This window comes from Poecile atricapillus, chromosome Z, assembly GCF_030490865.1.
Source record: "Poecile atricapillus isolate bPoeAtr1 chromosome Z, bPoeAtr1.hap1, whole genome shotgun sequence".
Lineage (NCBI taxonomy): Eukaryota > Metazoa > Chordata > Aves > Passeriformes > Paridae > Poecile > Poecile atricapillus.
Window position 1 is genome coordinate 79,670,145 of NC_081289.1, and position 20,206 is coordinate 79,690,350.

The 20,206-nt window shown below is 44.5% G+C and overlaps 1 pseudogene; it reads right to left on the reverse strand.

The window, feature by feature from the left end:
* Window positions 1-5,519: 5,519 nt before the first annotated feature.
* LOC131572613 (E3 ubiquitin-protein ligase BRE1A-like) lies at window positions 5,520-19,861 on the reverse strand (annotated as a pseudogene).
* Between the last annotated feature and the right edge of the window lie 345 nt (window positions 19,862-20,206).

A 20,206-nucleotide genomic window follows, 5' to 3' on the forward strand; every position in this document is an offset into this window, starting at 1 on the left:
CATAGGGAGTGTGTCCCTTTATTGGTACATTTTTGTTGTGTTCTGTATGGGTCTAGTCTCTGTTCATGTGAAGGTTCCTCACGAATGCCTCTTTATAGCAGATGCTGTTCTGTGTTGGCAGTCCCTTCCCTCCTGGCACAGGCTCACAAGAAATTCCTGTGTGGCAAACAACACACCATTCCCTCAGCCCTATCAGCACAAATGGAGGTGTGGCTGCTCGGAAGGGAAGGGACTCAACCAGCTTAAAATAACTTGGCAGAAACCAAGCCACCACTTCTGTCTGCCTGTGAGCCTAGGCTGGGCTTCCTTCCTCCCAGAGAGAATCCGTGCAAACACTGCACTGGCAGGTGAAGGGATGGGTTCACAGTGGCACAGGGCAAGGAGGAGAAGGCAGGGGGAGCACTACTGTGCATCATTATTTTCCTCAAAAAGTGAAATACTTGCCATTGTGAAACTACTCCCTTAATACTCTGTCTTAATAGAGGACAGTAACATCCTTTCTCACAGATGAGGTGACTAAAGGGGCTCTGGACCATTATTTATTCAGATGCCAAGGTCCCATCAGAACCAAAAGGAGTCACCTTTGTGAGTGGATGAAGAATGAGAATTCAGAGGCAATGTACTGAATGGAGCTTGTTCCCACCTGGGTGATGATGGAAAGGAAGGGTAAGCTGTTCAGCATCTGAATAAACACTGCATCAACCTAACTGACTGTGTTTTTTAAATAGGGTTTCTACCAATTTTTAAAAAGCACTTTCCAACACATCCCATATTACAGAGAAAAGGAAAGTTTGTAACACTGTCTCTTAACTCTGGTCTCCCAGATAAGTCACCAAAAGTAGTTTTTACCCTCTTTGTATGTCCAGCCACCTGCAGGAATGTTGCCCAGGGTGTTCTTGTTAGCTGTTGTTCAAAGGCTGCAGACAGACTGATGAAGATGTTCTACCTCTTTGCACCTCTAACCTTTGAAAAACCCTTGCACATGAAAAGCTCTGCATCTGCACTAAAAGATGATCACATCAAGACCCAGTCTAATTAGCCTCATCGAGAGCTGATTTTCTGTTCCCTGCTCAGGGCTTCTCTGCTTTTGTGTGTCTGCTCCTTCCAATGCAGTAACACGGGGACGAGAAATTAGGACATAAAACACAGAAATGGGATCCACAGGCCTGCACCTTGGTAGATCTAATAGATCTGGGATGACAGGATTCCTGACAAACTTGATAGGCAAGGTTACTTCTGTTGTTTTCCCTTCCCCTTCCCCCCTGCTTTAGATAATTAGCTTTTTAGAAAAAAAGGGGGGGTTTTGTGTAGCATCTGATGCCTCAACCTCACACATCACATGGTTAGAACTGATGAATATTGCTCTTTTCATTAAAATGCTAGAAAAGTATTTCAGTCCAATTTTATAAGTATTTTTATCATGGCTTTTATGTCCTTATCTCTACACACATGAGCCCAGAAACAGATTTTTAAAAAAAAGGTAATTGAAAATGTTAATCATATCTTAAACAAAAATGTTTTGCTTCAAAGCTCCAAATGTTTTGCTTCAACAAATCAGACTTCATTTAAAAGCAAAAGTATAAACAGAAAAATGTCAAACACCTAATAACTACTGTTAAGCAAGTGTTACTTCTCTAGTTGTCTGAGGAACTTCTCCCATGTCAAATGCAGAATAAGGATTCCTCTGAATTGCTTCAGCACCAAATATGCCTTTTCAGAAAAGACCCCCAAGTTACTGCTGCCCAACAGAGACATACTTTGACGTGTTATTTTCTTGTTCAGCCACTGCTGCAGCCTGGTCCCCTGGGGACAGAAAATTGCAGATTGTGGCAGAGGGGAGGATCTGCTGTAATAGAAGGTTGCACAGTAGACTGGAGACTAGGCTTTTTCTTTCTTGTCTAAGACACTGAATTTAGAAAACCTGTTCATAAAGAATACCTGTCACCCCTTTACTTTCTTTTACCCCAATACTTACTAGTCCTGATAAATTTTAATTATTTTCATACATTATGTTTCTCGGTGGTTTAATTAAAAGTAGAGAGAAACTCAGTAATTTCCAAAATTAATTTGAAAGAAGCTATTATTTTGAAAAAAAACCAAGACATTTTTCTTACTAAGGGAGAACAGGAGTTTCCAAAACTCCTTTGTGAGACTCGTGCAGATTGTTTGAAGTATCCATTTCCTGCCATGAGCTGGGGGAAGCCAACCTGAGCAGTGTGCACACAAAGCTTAATTTCAATAGAAAGGTGATACAAGAGTGACTGGGGAAGGAGAGAGTGGCTTTGCAGCTCTGCTGGGGCTGTTCAGTTCAAATTGCTGTTCACTGCTGGAAAAGGAACCCTTGCTGCTGCAGCAAAGCTGTTGAAGATGCAGGCAGTTTGTTCATAAGCCAAGTCCTGGTTGTGATGAACAAGCATTTGTACCCCAAAATCCACCAGCAGCATTAACAGACCATTCTTTAGACAACTTGCTGTCAGAACCTGTAATCCCAGGAGCAACTTTCAGTGAAAGGCGAAAGGCTTCTACTCTCATTCCTTCTAACAGCTCTTACACCTCTTCACAGCACTTGCAGAAATCCTCAGCATCCCAAGTTCCCCTTGGAAAGTAGGATGCTGTGTTCCTTCTCACTTTTCAGGATTCCTCATCATTTGCAAGGCTTTATTCATATATTCTGAATGTTTTCACCAAGATAATAATGAATAGTGTAAGAGCCTGTAATGTACTCCTTCCACTTTGTATCTGGTACTTCCTGCAGGGAGGGGATACAGGAAGGCAGTAGAGATTCCATGCTTCAGGAAAGGTCCACCCATGAGACAGACCTCTGACAGCTGCACCTTCCACGCACATTCAGTTTACAGGGAAAACACTACACCCTAGGAAGAAATGTGGAAAGGCAACAACTTCCCATTTTGATTTTAGGAGCAGACTTCAAATGCAGCCTCCAAGTACAAGGGAGCACTGAGATTCTAAGCCACACCACATCCCTGCCAAAATTTCCAGCAGCCATGGCAAAATGACTGCAGAAATAATGCAGAATCCTGGCCCTCCTGTTGTGTCAGGAATAAGCTACTGGGGATAGAGCCAAAGAGACAAAAGTTGTTCTAGTTGAGCATATTCTGAAAGCAGAGGAACGAAGGAAGGAATTAATTGCCTCTACTGTAGAAGTTTCAAGCTTGTGAGAAATGTTTCCAAGAACTGGACAAAGGATGGGAGAACAGACAGATAGTACCAGAGGCAAGAGAACCAGAAAAATAAACCAAACAACAGCTTTAATAAGAATTTGTGCATGTAGTAGTTTAGATTCGCCAATTTGAGTTTCATGGCCAAATAATGTAATGGGTTTTAGCGCTGGCTAAAGTCACCAGGGTACGTACTCATTTCTTGCTCTTAGATATGGATTAGGAGAATGGCAAAACAGGCTTAAAACTTAAAAGGTATAATGAAACTTTATTAAGGTCCTTATTATTAAAGAAACTTTATTAAGGTCAGGACTACAAGAATAAGAAGAATCAGAATAAAGCCTCCAAAACACCTTTCCTCCCCCTGCCCAACTTTTTCCTTTCCCAACTGACCACATAGAGACAAAACCTGGGATATTCAAACAGTACAATTATACAATAGTCTTTCATCACTTCTTCTAGGGAAAGGAGTTTTCTCTTGTCATGCCATGGAGACTTCTCCACAAGAAACAGTTCTTTCATGGCTTTTCATTTCCACAAATAGCAGCCACCCAAGCAAAATTTCTGCACCATGACATTCCTCCCATTTCCACAGCCCTCCTAGAGGTGTGTCAGTGGGCCATGAACTCATGGGGTATTATTTTGAGTTGTTCAAATGCAAAGGTTCTCTTCATCTGTTTCTTCTTCTCTCCCTGGGGGCAAAGGTTCTTCATCACTCTCATCTCTCTCCCTGTTCAAGCTTCTCATAGGATCACAGCTACCCCAACATCTGCTTGACTTCATCAATGGATGTCTCTGCTCAGATCTGCAGTTTGAATACTTCGTTCCCCCATACTCAAGAATTAAAGGAGATATTTCAGTATATCATTGTCCATCTCCATGGTACTACCAAAAGAATTTTCAGTTGCATTAGGGCATCTCCTCATTCTCCTTCCATCCGAGGCTTGACTCCTTCTTTTACTGACTTTGGTGTTTTCATGTTGTCTTTCTATGTGTCATCATTTTTCTCTCCCTTGAGAGAGGATCAAGGTCTGCAGGTCTCATCTATGTAGTGAAAAGGTTAATACCTTTCCCAGGTCACAGCAGTCACGGTGTTGGATTTCAGGCTGTGCTGGGCCCCTCTCTCTTCCTGGCAGCCGCTGGGAGGGGAGGCTCAGCCTGGAGCCATCGGTGCGTGCCAGGGAGAGGGTTTAGTGTCGGCAGGAAGTCAGCAGCTGTGGTCAGGCCCAGCCTGGGGCCGGTACCCCACAGCCTCCATCCCCTGCCCGGGAGCTGCTGGGGTCTGGCCCAGCCTCCCCCAGGCCACACAGGCTGTGGGTGAGCAGGGCCAGCCTCACCAGAGCTCCAGTACCTTCTGGGTCTGGAAGAAAAGAGAGAAAGAGAGAGAGAGAGAGAGAGAGAGAGATTGAGAGAGAGAGAGAGAGTTCCCGGGTTTGTGGTTTTAAGATGTGGAATTCACATAGCTGGATCTAATTTCTAAATAGTTCAAAATGCTGTCAGGTCTCAGAACTAGCCAGCTGTTGGCCTGTCTCAGGCACAGAGGAAACTCCCAGCAGCTTCTCTTAAAGAAATCACTTTAATGGGTGTTTCTTACTTGTTTCCCCAAATATCAATCAATGTGAAACCACCACAGCGGATAATAAGATTAATATTTGTGGTAAAGCTGAAGCAAAGGAACTGCTAGAAGTCCTTTTCTGAGGACAATGACAGCAATACCTCAGCCTAGGGGAAGGTTAAGTACATTAACCAGAGCTCATCAGTGACATGCTATTTTCTAAGGGTCTCCAAGATCTCTCATTTCTCCTCTTCTAGATATTTAGGTGTGTTTGTTAGAGGCTAGGGAGGATGTTTCCTAGTGCACCAGCTCTCAGGAGTTCTTGCCCTAACTCAGGAAGATACACAGGTACATAAGGAACTGCTCCGCTCAGCCTACAGAGTCAGTTCCTTGGCTTCTATTTGGTCTGCCACTTGGGAAAATCTTCCCTCCCAGGAGCAGCGCCATCCCTTGATATGATTTAATTAGCATCCAAAGCAGAACCCTCACATAAAACTCTCACTAATCTCTGCTGCAGCTCAGCTTCCATCCCACCAATGCAGCACCTCAGCTGCAGGTTCCCACCTTGGCAGTGTGAAAGTGACAGACAGGAAACTTCCTCTCAGGCACAAAGAGCACACAAAAACTGAGGGCAAGACCAAAGGGACAGGGCCAAGAAAGGTAGCAAGATCCAGACTGCATTTCTTTTGAGACCCCGAACGCACCTTCAGAAGACACTACAGCTCAGGTGGCAGAAGCTGACAGAGAGGGAGGCAACTCACACATGCAGAGGCTCTGTGAGGGCCTCAGCCGACGTAGATCCTGTGGAAGTCATTGGCCCCAAAGGCAGCATTGCACTTGGGGCACTTGCGCTGCCGGGTGTCATAGCGTGTCTTCACGCACTCGAAACAGAAGACATGGAAGCACTTGGTGAGCACCGCATCCTTCTTACGCATGTTGCAGCACGGGCACGTCAGGTAGGCCTGAAACACACACACAAACAGAGCTGTGAGAGGCCCTGCAGCCCAGCTGCTGTGCTCAGAGATGTCTCAAGGTGAAGGTGCTTCCATTTCTCAGAAAGACAATGTGGTTTCTTCAGTGCCAAAGTACAGATGAGAGATGTCAGATACTGAAAGTGTGCCTACACACCTTCTGCCTAAAGTGAAAAGGAAACCTGATAGTGTTAGCGTTCAGGATCACACATAATCACGAATGATTATATGAAGGTGCTTTATTGAAGAGCTCTGGGTGTCAGGGGTACACATACCCAAATCTGACCTGACTCAGTTTTGAGTTGAACATGTTTTTATATAACTTATGTATTAATTATTAAACTTATATTGTTATTTGTATGCATTGTTTTTACCAAAGTATGGATTTCTCATGATCCCCTCTCAACCCCCTAACACTGTTTCTCATGTTCTTTAAACAATAATTATATCTAATCACATCTAACAATTGTATAATTTATCATAAATTGATTACACAGGTGCAGTTTCACATGATCTTTAGCAAGCACAAGGCCTAACATTTCCCAGGGCCTACTTTTCCCAGGGCTTGACAAGCCTAACCTTCTTTCTAAGTCCCCAAATTTTCTATGATTTTAAAACTTTTTACTATCAATAGACACAGATGCATTGTAGTCCTTGATTTCCTCCATCAGGGTCTCTTCACAGTTCAGAACCATGTCAGGCTTCTTTGTAGTCTCCAGCTTCCTGGCCAACCTAGAAATACCTTCCTGCATAAAAATAAAAGACCAAGTGAAGGAGCAGTACATTTTCTGTCACATCTTCTCAGGGACCTAAGAGAATGTCCTGGGTAAGTAATGCTAACCATAGTTTCATCCCCTATAATCCAAGGGACAACATGATCATCTGATGCCACAAGAATTTGTCAGTTACCAGCAGAAAAAACCTGAAAGGGCCAAGACCTGATGAAGCCAAAGATAAAGTGAAACTGGACACCAAGACCAGTTAAGCTGAAACCCTCTGCAAGCTCAGTGTACAAGGAGAAGGACACTAAAGCAGACAGACCTTGAAAGATTGTGCATAGGATATATACCTCAGCCCTTTTGAAGTTGAACATACCTTTCTCTCTAGTTACTCTGTTTTCCACAAGCTCCTCCTGAAAATCATGTAATTTCTTCTGAGCCAGGTATAGCTGGGCCTTCAGATCATCTGCAAGCTGGGCTGCATCCATGGCCTAAGAAAGAAAACCAGTATAGAAGGACCAAACACAGAAGAACAGCTCTTGTGATTTCTAGACCCTTGTTATTACTTTATTCTTAACAAGTTCTAATCATTTAGCTTCAAGATTCCTTTGGGCAGAGCCAAACCCTGGCACACTGCAAAGCACATCACTTAGAAAAACACTAATGATCATCCAATTCTCAATGTATTTTCAGTCTTCCAGCTTCCAGATTTTCTCTATTAAATTGTTTAGAGGCAGTTCTACAGTTGAACTAGACAGAACTGTGAGATACCTGCTTCTAACAATCTTCTCTCTTCACTTGTTCTCTGCTAACTTGATAACCAAATGCCCTTAATATCATGAATTGTCATACTAAGACAGGTGACTCTTGCTGAATTCTTCCCAGCCCCTCTTTACAATGATATTTCTGCTTTCATTTCTGCCTATTTTAATGTAATTTCTGTATTTCTACTAAAACTTAACAATAAAGGCAGCATCCACCATAAGACTTAGTCTTATTCTACTGGTAACACACCTACTTTTTTCATCTTAGGCATTTGTTAAAAGCATTCCCATTCCCCAGCTCTATTTTCCTTCTGCTTATCCCATCTTTCCTACAAAAGCTTTCACCCCAGTTAACTTCATCTAGCTGCTGTCTCTTTCTTCACTACAGGTTTCACAGAAACACGTATGACCTGCTTCTCCTTATCAAAATAAAACATCAGTCTGTAGCACTTTAATCATAATTCTCTGCAGGACTCCTCAGCTTCTAATATACTCATCCAAAACCAGGGAATATCAGGTTCTGTAATGCCAATGAGACATCAGAGCCTTCTATGCCTCCCACAAGGCAGCAGCTCCACCTCACAACGCAAGAGGAAACAAAGGCATCACTCACCTTGCATTTGTTAATTTCCAGGGCCTGTGTTCGCAGACCCAACTCCTTCTCTCCTGTTCCAATACTGCTCTGCAGTAAGTGTTCCTTCTCCTCCAGCTTACGTACAACCTGCAGCTGGGCATCCACCTTGGAAAGGGAGACAGAAGGAACAGAGGGAATGAATGCATGCTCTGGTTGGGTCTTCAGAGCTGTCACTCAAGCTGCAGGCTAAAACCACCCCTGCTTCCCCATCACCAAGGAGCACACCTTCGACTTGCCTTTTCCTCCCTGAACAGCTGTGCCTGTATCCAAAGAGCCCTAGCCAGATCTCTCTGGTCAACACTTTAAAACCTAGCAGTCAAATACCTGCAACAAAGATGTCTTAATTTTTGGACAGTGGCTTAAAGACTTGCTGCAAGGCAAATGAACAGTTCCAGAGTGGTTCCAAGGATGACAGAATACAGTCATAGAATGGCCTATACAGATGCTAAAAGCAGGCAGGGAGCACAGGAGCCTGTGTGAAACTAAGTCGCACAGGGGCCTGTGTGAAACTAAGTCACACAGGCTTCTCATTATGGCCTGAGAAAGCATGAGAAAGAATCCAAACAGTCCTTGGTAAAGGACAATAATTTGCAGGTGTTGTTTAGTCAAGGGGTGGTGTTCCACTTACGGTGATGTGTACCTTTAATGACCAATGAGAGTTTTACCTCTCAGACCTTCACAAACGTGTATAAAAGAAGATTAAGAATAATAAACTTTGCTCTCTTGGACAATCCAGCTAAGAGAGTCAGTGTCTACTCCTCGCCAGTCCTAATAGTGTGACAGGCCTGGATTGGAAGGGACCTTAAAGATTACCTAGTCCCAGCCTCCCTGGGGTAACCTCCACTAGGCCACATTTGTCAATGCCCTTGAACACTTCCAAGGATGCCACATCCACAACTTCTTTGGGCAATCTCTAGCAGTGCTTCTAGTGAAGCACCACCCTCTGAGTAAGGAATTGCCTCCTAACATCGCATCTAAGCCTGTCCTCTTTCAGTTTAAAACCACTGCTTCTTGTCCTATCATTATATGCTCATATAAAAAGTTCCCCTCCCTCCTTTTTCTAAGCCATCTTCAGGTTATGGAAGGCTGCAGTGAAGTCTCCCCTGAGACTTGTCTTCTCCATGCTGAACAAGCCCAGTTCTCTCAGCCTGTTCTTGTAACAGAGGCGCTCATTTTTTCTAATCATCTTTACAGGCTCCTCTGGACTCCCTCCAACAGGTCCATGTGTCTTGCCTGTGCTGAGGCCCCCAGAGCTGCATGCAGCACTGCAGCTAGGGCAGAATCCCCTTCCTCAGCCTGCTTCCCACTCTGCTTTGGATGCAGCCCAGGACGCAGTTGGCTTTCTGAGCTCCCAGCATGAGCTGCTGGGTCACGTCCAGCACGTCCATCCACCACAATCCTTCTCTGTCCCAGTGTTCTCAGTGACTTCCCCTCCCAGTCTGTGCCCATGTCTGAGGCAGTTCAGACTGAACCATGGTTTCCAACTCCTCCTGCTTGTTACCAATATATACAGGTAAAGGTAGAATATACAGGTAGAAGTAGCATTACAACAGGAAAAGGACTTCCCACTTTTCCTCACCCATCTGTTCTCCATAGCAGTGAACCTGTAGGACATTTTAGTGCTCATACAGCAGTCTCAGCTTCTTACAAAGACAGCCCCCTTTGAAGCCTGCTATGTTCCTAGGCTGGTGAGAGGAACATTCCATCCAGGACTCATTTTGGTGAGGAGAGTTAATTCTCTTCAAAGCAGCTCACATGCTGCTCTGTTTTGTATTTTGGAGCAAAACACCGTCAGTAACACAGCACTGTTTTAGTTTTTGCTGAGCAGAACTTACACAGCATCAAGACCTTCTGTGTCTCATGCTGCTCACCAGCAGGTAGGCTGAGGGTGCCCAAGAAGTTGGGATGCCACACAACCAGGACAGCTGATCCAGCTGACCCAACGGGTGTTCCGTACCCTACAATGCTGTGCTCAGCAGTAACAGCTGGGGGAAAGGAGGAAATGGGAGGATGTTCAGAGCTGCAGCATTTATTAAGCAACAATAAGGCATGATGAAGCCCTGCCTTCCTGGAGATGCCCTAACTCCCGCCTGCCACAGGAAGTAATCAATTAGTTATTGTTTTGCTTGTATGGACATCTTTGTTTTAACTGTTAAACTGCTTTTATTTCATCTCACCTGTTTTCTCACTTTGTCCCTTCTGATTCTTTCCCCTTCCACTCAGCAGGGGAGCAAGCAAATGCTTGTGTGCAGCTTCCTTAAACAGATAATCCACAACACTTCCACCTTCCCCACCAGCTCTCTTGTCTTCTCTCCTTTTTCCATATTACCTGTGTTTTCAGTTTCAGAACCTGGTTTGCCAGCTCCTCCTTTTCTTCTTTCAGCAGCTTATGGATCTGGTTGGACTTGATACGTTCTGACATCAGCTTAAAGTTGGCATCATCCTTCTCCCTCAGCTGCTGCATCAGGCGGATGTTCTGCTCTTGCATGTCTTCAAAGGTTTGGCCTGTCACATCCATTTCTGACAGCAGGGCCTCCTCCTCCTCCTGCAAAATAATCACAGGCTCTGGCCAAACTGTGCCCTGGACCCCCTACAGTGAGCCTGAACATTATATTCAGAGACACCAAACCTAGTGAAGATGAAGAAAGATAACAACCACAAAAACGTACTCCCTACAAGTCTGTGCCACAGCAGAGATACTCTGGATTTGAAAGTGCAGAGAAAAGATGGTCACCTGTCACTTGTCTGGCAGAATCAGTTTTGACACAGTCATTACCAGAGCTGGGAAGAAACCAACTCCCAATTCCCAGCAGCTGAACAGCTGTCAGATACACCAGGCCAAAAACTCTACATGTGGACAGCTTGACAGCTTCCAACTAACAGGCTGCCAAGCCCCTTAAACTCACTTTGGCCACTTCAGCATTGACAAGGTATTGACAAGAGCAGCTCTGTTCTACAAGAATCTGAATTCTAAAAACATACACATCAATTCATTGGCTTCCCTCTACTCTGCTGAGGTGGTCCTGCTCTTTCATTGCATTATCGCTTTTTTACCAGAAGGTACGTAACAGTTCCATGCAAACATAATCACTAGATGAACTGAGGAGATAATAACTCTTACAAAGAAATCGTAATCTCTTCCCCAATGGCTGATAAAGCCAATTCTCTGTGTGCTTTACCAAGGCCACATTTTTAATTGTTTATTTCATGTTAATTATTATTAAATATTTCTCACCATGGCCTGCCTGTAATACCCCACAGCTGAGGGTTGAATGGGTTAATTTGTTGGTGGTTCTTCTGCTTGTTTTCTTTCCTTTTTGTAAACAAGTACCAAACTCCTGTCTTTGGCCCATCCAGATATAAATTCCTTCTCTCTTCCTGGAGGTAACCTGAAGGCAGCTTCTTCACAGTTGCTCCAGCCAAAAGAGAACTCATCAGAAACTTCTCACCTGCTTAGCCATAGCAAGTTTCTTCTGTAAATATTCAATCTGCTCCTCCACTGCTCAGATCTTGCGGAGGGCATCCTCATCAGCCATCTGTTTACTCTCCTTTCTTTCTTTTTCTCAAATTCTTTCACCTTTTGCCGCAGTTCTTCAAGCTACAAGAACCAAGCAGAAATGTCAGTAAACATAAGGATGTGCCCAGAGCATTGTTAAGAGCCTATTTTCCCCAAAATCCTCTGAAACATTCAGGACTGCCTTCAAAGCATGGCAAAAAAAAACAACAAAAACATGTCATTTTGACAGAGTATTGCAGGCAGATGTGCCACTGAGATGGGCTGTAAGCCCAAGATCTTGACTTCCACACCTTTGAAAACTTCACAGCATCTTTTATCAGAGTAGGAACATCAGTCTCCTGCAACTGTACATGTATGGAAATGTGGACAGAGAACAACTGCTCCTTTAAGGGCATCTGGTCAAGAACCTGTTTCCACACAAGAAGGAGATAATAGGAAAAGGAGGTGTTAAAATAAAACATACAGAGACACAAACTTGGCAGACAAATGGTAAGGGAGGCAGTGATGAGAATGAAACCTGGTCAGTCACACTAAATAATGAAAGCACATCAAAGTGTGAAAATGTTTATTCCATCAAGGTTATCTGAGTGTGGGGGAAGGAGAAAACCAGAAACAAAATATACAGAGACACAAACCTGACAACACACAGAGACAAAGAGAGGAAGAAAACCACTCCAGTCACAACAGCTGATAGGATTCTAAGAAACCACAGGAACCACTTCCATGAAGATCAGCTTGGACTTTGTAACTGATGACATTGTAAAACAGGAGTGGTTCCTGAACTGGGAGGGCTGTGGGAATCAAGAGCTGTTCAAATCCAGAAGCAATATGCAGGGAAATGGAGATCAAGGATGACCAAACTGGGGTTACAGAAGGGTATAAAAGGGGCCAGTCCCATGGAAAACATGGGCAGTCAGTACACATTTGTCTAGCTCAGCCTTGCACATGATCATTGCAGCCTGTCCTGTTCTATCTTCTTTTTATTACATTTATTATTTTTAAATTTATTATTTTCTTAAGTATCCCCATGTTACCTAACTCTTTACCCCATGTATGTGTGCTGCACGGAGTAAGTGTTGCCTATAGGTGAGACCTGCTTGTGAAGAAGGTAAGAGGGGCTTGGAACCACAGGGGTCCCAAACAGAGGGACATGCTGGTACTTAAGGAATCTGCAAATGGGTCTGTGCTTTTGAACTAGAGATTGGTGTGTGTGTGTGTGCCTGCACTAGCAACCAGTCCCTGTTTATTCCAGACCATTCCAATCTCTAAGTGACAAAGCTGAGAAGACAAACAATCCTCAGTCCTGAGGAGAGAAACAACACAGTTCTGCTGCAGAGTAGCTGAAAAGAAGTTTAAGCAAAAATAAAAAAGGAAAAATAACTAGAAATACCTCAGCTTTTGCCTTCTTCTCAGCTGCCATCAGCTGCACTTTGTCCCTCTGCTCTTTGGGGGCAGAGCGGTACATATCTAGCAACAGTTTCATCTCCTTCTGGCTCTCCTGGGCCTTCCTGGAGAAAGGGAGACAGACCACTGTGAGAACACAGCAGCAAAGCCACACTGTTACACAGCCAGCATGAGAGCCTGGCAATATTCTCTCCATCACTCACATGGATATGCAGTCATCCTTGGCTCATCTTATGCTAGTAACATAAAACAGCAGCTGAGTACAGGTTGGAAAAGAAACATATTCAGGCACATGGGTTGAAAGGCATTAGGTGGGGTGGAGATGAAATATGTGCCCTAACAATAAGCTACAACCTATCCAACTCTGCTTTGGGAACCATCAAGGAGTGGGAACACTCCTGTGTGAATTTCTATGCTATTATTATGACAGCAACAAATAAACATTAATTGTCCTACACCATGAAGTATCTGATACCGTGAAGTATCTGGTTTGGCAATTCATGCTCTAGGCTGTTGTAGGGAAAAACACTTCTACATTGACCACATCACAATCAGATACAGAGGGTGTCAAGAAACTCACTTGGCTCAAAACTTCAATGATGCTGAGCCCATAAAAGCAAGAACATGAAAACCCCAGGCTTGAGCACTGCTCCCACAGGAAAGGGAGAGACAACAACTCTTACTTGAGCTCAGCCTTCAGCTGCTTGATCACTTCAGCCTCCTTCTTTCTTCCCTCTTCATGCTTCCCTTTCTTCTTCTCTTTCAATTCTCTCTCCTTCTCTGATTCCTTCTGCTTCTGCTTTTCTCGCTCTCGTTCCTTTTCCTTCTCTTTCTCTTTTTCTCATTCTCTCTCTTTCTCCTTCTCTCGTTCCCTCTCCCTTTCTCGTCTCTCCCGCTCCCGTTCCTCTTCGTCTCGCCTGGCCTTCATTTCATGAACATTTTCAGAAGCAGCCTTGGGAACAGACACTTGGGCAGAAGGATCATCAGGCTCCTGCTTGATCTCTGCAGGTTCCTCCTTTGTGTCTTCAGTGATGGACTGGGTCTGGAGGAGAGCACTGCCACTGTGAGAGCATATCTGGCATGGAACAATAAGAGAGATGACCAAGAAAACAAACATTTAAATTCTTAGCCAGGAGTCTTCTTTACCCCCTTCTCCCTTGTCTTCCCAGACATATGCTTCCATGCCCCTTTTCATGGAACACTACATAGCTACAAAGGAAGAATATTCTTTTGGTCAAAGGCAGCAGTGAAGTGCAGAGCTCCACAGAAAATTTCACTGCATCCTGCACACTGTATCAGAAAGATAAATACATGGGATCTGTTGATACAGCATTGATACAGCATTCCCCCTTTTCCTAAGCACTTCCTCTCTTTTCTGGCATTCCTGCTGTGTTACCTTGCTCAGGTCAGACTGGGCCTCTCTCAGTTTGCACTTGTATCTCAACACCTCTCCCTTCAGCTGGTGGTTGTGATTCTGGAGGCTGCTGATGAGGTGACGCATCTCTCGATTAATTGGGCCTGCAAAAACAGAAATACCTCTGTAAAAAACCACACTTCTGTCCACCTTCTTGGGGACTTTCACAAAAATGGAAAACAAGGGAAGTGACAATGACAAAGGACAAAATAAGATTGTTATCATTCTGCAACACAACAGAGCAGCAGACAACACCTGCAGAAAAAAACTCACGCCAGTTTTATACATAACCATAAATCCTTGCAAATTCACAGTCCTAAGTTCCCACTTAACATTATTTTTATACCCATGATCCCATGGGAAACCTGTCATGTTACAATAGAAATCTGATTTAAATGCTACTTCAGAAGTAATTTATTTCCTCTGATAAAATTTAAGAATTACTGCTTTGTGATCTAAATTATCCTTACTTGGAAATGAATCCTCCCCCCACAAGTAATTTTTAAAGTAAAATATCCTGTCATAAACCAAAATGTTAGCAAAGTCTATCTATTATGCAGCATCAAGAAGGTAGTCAGACAACATGGAACTGGCCTCCCAATAAAACAGGTGAAGTGCTTTGTTTTTTGAGATAAAGAGATCTGCCAGAAAAAGTATTTAACAGCAACAAAGAATCCAGCCAGGTGTTCTGGTGCACTGTAGCCCCTAATGGGCATTGGTGGGCAGGTGGTGTTTGTTTTTAGCACAACACTATACCTGCTTGCTCATTGGCAGCAAGTGTCTGTTCAAACTCTATCCTCAACATCTCATACTCTTTGCGGACTTGTGCCAGGGTGTCCTCCAGCTGAATCACCTCAGTGCGTAGCTTCTTGTGGAGGCTGACCTCATCCCTCTGAGAAACAAAAAGGAAGCAGAACTTGGTGCTTTGAACCTCGAGTATCTCTCACCTCATCAATATAAGGTACCACAAGAGCATGAATTATTGCCAGAAACATAAATTTCCTGAGCACCCGCAGAGGCACACAGATCCAGCAGTGACGGTCAGTGGCACAACAGAGTTCCCAGGCTGACGAAGCAGAGGTGTTACCTCAATCAGTTCAACCTGGCGCTGGTGTGTGGCACGGGTGCTGTGGAGCAGTGTGCGGGCCTCATCAAGGTGCACCTTCAGCTGGAGACTCTCGTTATACAAAACCGAAAACTGGGACTGCATGCAGCAATATTCCGGGGTCTCCTTCACAGCCTCTTCCACTGCTCATTGCAGCTCAACCTAGTTGTGAAACAAGAAAATGCCACAAAAAGGAATATTATCCCCTTGCCTTTGGTCTCTGTCTCAAGACAGCAAAACAGTGAATCATACTGCCACAAGCAAAGACAAAAGTAGAGCTTCAATAGCACTGCTGTGAAATAGGTCCAAGTGATATGCTTCAGTATCGATTTTAAAAAGTCTCTGTGGTCTCTGCATTCACAAGGCTGCTTCTCTTGTACAACTACATCATGCAAGTTTTTGACTCTTGGGTCCTGAAACAGTTTCTCTCAATGATATGAACTTGGAAAACATAATAAATCACTCAGATCAATAAAGACAGACACATATAAAAGTGTAAGAGAACAGTGAAAACGCACATGGAAGTAGACATTACGTTAACCTTCTTCCAGTAAGACATAATGACTGACAGAAAGAAAAATTAAAAAAAAACCCAGACGTACAGAACTGAATTCCCAGGAAAAAAAGTTAGCAAATGATTGTGACTAGCAGCAGAGAACTGTTGAGGGTTAGGTGGTTTTTTTGGGTTTTTTTGTTTGTTTTGTTGTTCTGGCCTGCCCGTGGAATTTTTACCCATTAGCAGCAGAGACAACCCAACTGTGGGTATTTAGTGGGTGTTCAAGAAAGGACAAAGAGTGGCCAAGCCCAGGGGGGAAGTGGGCAGGAAAGGAGAGTGGGGACAGTTTTTGGCTGGCTTTCTTCGGCTTCAGGGAAACACATTCGTCTCTGGGTCGCGGAGCTGCTGCGGTGGAGAGAAGAGAATTTCGCCATCACCCAGACGGAGCTGCTGCTTCTTCTCCTTCTTCCCTCTTTGTTGGTGCCCTCACACCCCTCGTCCTGCCGGGACGTGTGACAGTGCCAGGCACCGACGTGGAGCTGCTGATACACCTCATCCACCAGCCCAGGATCTCAGCTCATCCCTGCTGTTCCAGCCGACTGTTTTCCTCGGAGCCCCGCAGGAGCACTGGGGCTGTCCGCCCGAGGGGGTTTGTGAAAACAAAGCCTCTCCTCCATCCCATCTCAGCCGAGAAGGCTGTCCTGGGGCCCCTGGTTCTGTTTTCTTGTTAATGCTGTAGTTATTGTTGTTTGTTTGCCTGGTTCTACTAGTAAAGAACTGTTATTCCTATCCCCAGATCTCTGCCTGAAAGCCCCTTGATTTCAAAATTATAATAATTCGGAGGGAAGGGGTCTACATTCTTTCATCCCAAGGGAAGCTCCTGCTCTCCCTAGCAGACAACTGTCTTCTAGAACCAAGACACTTTTTATAATTGGCACTGACCAGTAAGACAACATCTGATTGTTTCTGTTCTCTGGTTCCACTTGCACAGGGCGTGGGCAAGGTGGAAGAGGGATCACTAATCGTAAAGATGTGCAAACAATTTTAACCAAATATGGTCAAAAAGCACTGAAAGATCAGGACACGGGCAGGAAACCATCACAATTTCCAACGGTGGCCACAGGGTGTCACACACTGAACAGCAAGTGGAGCCACAGACAGACTTGCTGAATTGTACACTGGAGCAAACTGTAACACAGCTAAAGAGCAGGTTCAGAACAGGCATTGCTAATGAGCTTTCCTGCAGATACAGCACTGCAAAGTTGAGGGCAATTCAGAACACCTTCATCCTCACATAGCTACAGATGTCTCACCTTGAGCTTTTCATTTTGTGTTGTTACCTCCTCAAGATCCTGACGTAGTTAATCCACTTCATTAAGGCGATTCCCAGCAAGCTCTTTATTCTCTTCTGTTGTAGCTGATAGCCTGAAATGTATCTTTTCCCCTCTTTTAGTTGTGATGTCCTCCCCCCGCCCAGCTTCTCTTTCTCCTAATTGTTTATCTGGCGTCAAGTTACCATGGTTACTGAAGTTTCTCTCAGCTCCACGGCGAGAGGCCGGATCGAGTAAAGAGAGAACCCTGCTGGCATTTCCAGCTGCTTGAAGTTTCTTTAGCCCAGGAAAGCACGGGGTCGGGAGAGGAGACCCTTCTTTCCAACACGGAAGTTTGTAACTTTGTTTTTCCTGTCCCAGAATGCCTCTGAGGTATGGAAGCTGAGAGAGCATGCTTACCTTCCCTTCCCTTTCTTTCCCCCCTGTGTTGCCAGGAAACCAAGCCCCCCCCCTCTCTCCCTCTGCCCCTCTGTGGAGAATACGCCACCTTTGTGGGCATTTGAAGAAGTTGGTGTCTGTTATTTCTTATCTTGGTGTGTGTAACCTTGATTTGTAGAAAGTTTGTAAGATGTACTAACTGAGAAAAATAATTGGTTCTCTCTCTGATGTTCCCTCCCTCCAAGAAACCCTGTTAAAAGAGACCCCCCAGACCCCAAATCCTTTGGTCTCTCATCCTTTGGATTCTCCTTCACAGAAATAAACTGTGGAATGCAAACCAGAGAGAGAGTCCCCCCCTGATTTCTTTACTCGCTCTATAGACTTGGATTCTTGAAGAAAATCAGTGAACCCCACAAACATATGCTGGCTCGAAACTCGAGTGAAGAGAAACCTCATCACTGAGCTAGCCGGGCCACACTCGAGAAGATCGAGTCACTCTTCCAGCTCTGCATTCATCTCCTCAAACTGTTGGGATAAACTGCTTGTAAATCCCACTGCTAATGTTTCTCCAGAGTGTCCTTTCAAACCATGTTGCTCCTGTGCCTCTCCAAAGAAGTAAGCTGCTTTCCAAACTATAGTAACAAAAAATTATGGTAAGCAAAATCCCAAAGCAGATTTCTTTCTTTCTCCTCTTTATACCTCCTGAGACATGACTCTGTGCTTCTCCTGAAGAACATCAACCAGTTCCTGCAGCCTCTATTCTCATGTGACAGGTAGGAATGCAGCTCCACTACTGCTTCTTCCATCAGTGATATATCTGAAAGGTACACAAAGAAAATAAATTAATGGAAATCAAGGAACACTGATTTTAATTCCTGAACAGCAAAGACAGAAATAAGAAAATAGAAAAGGAAATTTCTGGGTCTAACTTCAGTTTACCCTACCTCTCCCACAGATGCTTTCTGAAGGTCTGATCTCCATCCACAGAGAGCTTTGACTTGCACTCCCTAATTTTGCTTAGGCTCTTTAAGACTCTGCAGTTTAACAGTGCTGCACATTTCTGACATGAACACAGTACTGGCAGAAACAAGATGCTTCTTAGCCAAACACGCTGAGTAGAGCCCTCATCATTTAAATACAGAGGTAGCCACAATACACTTTTGGCACATGACCCTTTACTAAAGGTTCTGGTAACAAGAGTTTGGAAAGCCAAACAAATTCATTTTGGAAAACAAACACACATGGGAAAGACTAGACTTTAATGTCTACAGTGCAGGATCAGGTCTAAGGTGGGGGCAGATAAGCACTCTTGAATACCTGCCACTAGTCATACCTCCACTATTCAGCTTGTGAGACAGCACATCCACCTTCTCCTGCAGCTTGTCATACATTGTCACAATCTGTGCAACAGCTCAGCAGGAGGACTCCACACGCTCCTGCAGCTGAGATTCTATCTCCTCACTGGTACTACTGGCTAGAGTGGCCAGGAAGGAGAATGCTGGCTCCAGTCCTTCCCCTGGAAACATAAAGAGGTGAAAAGAAGTAAATGTGTTCTCAAAGGTAGCATGTCATTGATCTTTACAACCACAATAAAAGTCTCCATCAGCCTTTTGAAATGGACCTCAGCTTTGTCCACAGCAGAAATCCATCTTTCCCACTGTCCCCAGACAGGTGCCTCACCTCGTTCTCTCTCATCTTTGCGCTCCTGATTACTGTCAGTCTGGTTCAGGTTCTGGCACCACCAGTGCTTTTCTTTCAGACAAGAAGTCTCCAAGACCTTGGTCCAGGTCAAAGCGTTTAAGGATGATGCGGATATTTTCATCAAACTGAATGATGGGACAGGCAATGCAAGAGAAAGAATGGATGTGAACAAAGGAAGTGCAGTGGTACAGCAGAGACAAGAAACCAGTGAATATTAAGGAACAAAAGCTGTTACCAACCTGATTCCAGTATCGGTTGATGATCAGCAGAGAGGCATCATCGGTGGCCTGCCGACACTCCAGCTTCTCAATGTGCTCCCGCAGCTCATCTTCGATGGCCTGGCGCTGGTCAAGCATCTCTGCAAGCCTCCGGTTCTTGGTCTACAGGGTCCAGATGTCCAGCTCCTCCTGGGCATAGGCACACGGGACACAGGCCAGGTCACAGAAGGGCTCATACTGACCCCAGAGACATTTTTGCCTCCAGATGAAAAATAACAAAAGGTGGAGAGGGGGTATGCAAGGAAGACATACCATTGACAAAACACCACCAAGTTTAATGGTCTCCACAGTGGTGCCTGAATCTTCAACCCCTGCCTTCTTCTCTGGAGGTGCAGAAGGGCCAGGCTCTCCAGCCGCCTGTTTATTGCCAATTCCAGACATGGTGGCTGAAGTGTACAGACTCTCACCTTCTCCAAGTTCTTCCTGAACATTAAAGAACATAAAAGAAATGCCAAATACACATCCACACAGTCAATTTGATTTGGAGTTTTTAACATGCTGACCCATCATGGTAACAAGATGCCCAAAACAGAGCAGATCATGGAACTCAAAAGGTTTTGAAAAATATCTGTTGGGAGGAATGGATTAAAAGTGGAAGACTAGTAAGGAGGACTGTAAATCACTCAAGTGACCTTGCAGCTGGGAATAACCCTTGATAAGCCAGTGATCCTCTGGCTGGGTCTGAGTTTAAGGGTGCCCACATCTCTCATACTGCACCTCTGCCCAGGTGTTGCTTTAGGGATCCCATAAGTAGCAAGGT